Source organism: Saprolegnia diclina, assembly GCF_000281045.1.
Source record: "Saprolegnia diclina VS20 unplaced genomic scaffold supercont1.124, whole genome shotgun sequence".
Taxonomy (NCBI): Eukaryota; Oomycota; class Saprolegniomycetes; order Saprolegniales; family Saprolegniaceae; genus Saprolegnia; species Saprolegnia diclina.
Genome location: NW_008246191.1, coordinates 58,205 through 59,200, shown reverse-complemented (window position 1 = coordinate 59,200; position 996 = coordinate 58,205).

Below are 996 nucleotides of genomic sequence, written 5' to 3'. Positions count from 1 at the left end.
CGCTGGATCGATGAAAGGTGACTTATCAGACGCGCGCTGAAAGCATATGCATTTTCATAGTGGTAATTTATTGTCACTTGGGTTGCAAGATCTTATCTGGATGTCGTGTTCGATTTGGGACCGTGAGATCGGTTGTACATGAAGCGAGTATAAAAGCTTGTCTGGATCGGCGATGTTGTGTATCGAGTTGGAGTGAATTCATGATATGCGAGTCGGAGATAGGATAGATGTGGTGTTCCAGTGCTATTCGCAAGGAAAATGCAACTGCGGCTGGATGGTTATGTGAGCAGCGACTTTGAATGGCGGCTCAGAATTCGGTTTGGTGCAAAGTTCGTTAGCATACCGGGGACAATCGACCCTCTGTCGTTGAGAATCTATCGTGGCGGGGAGGATAATTTGTTTCCAACAGACGTCTTCAGACGACACGGACCCGATCTGAACAGGCCAAATACAGGATATCATGAAGTTAATACTATTTAGCGCAATAGAAGTACGGTACTACCGTATGTATGCAGTATATGTGTATCATGGATACCAGGCAACTCTGCGCCAGGAGTAAGTACAATGTCTCGCAGGTCGAGCGTTCGAAACGGTCGCTATTACGTGTAGTGTGCAGCTCATCGTACAGTGCTGGACCAGTGCTAGGACAGGGGTGTTTAAACAAGGAGCTCATTGAAGCTAACCGTGTGATACGACGCCGAAGCACATTCTTTACACATACCGTACATCTACAACAACCTCATGCTTGTACCTTCGTTCAATGGAAAAGTCTGGCTTTCAGAAAAGTAATATACACAGCTCTCCAATCCGACGGCTTTTACTTGTTCTCTTCACCCTCTTCAGCTCTCTCCACAACACCTGTTTTCAGCGCGCGTCTGATAAGTCACCTTTCATCGATCCAGCGTCGGCCCTGCAGTGTTTCGAGCCCTGTCTACGCCGGCGGTGTCGACACCCCATTGAGCTCATTTCCACATTCCCATTCTACTTCACACCAAC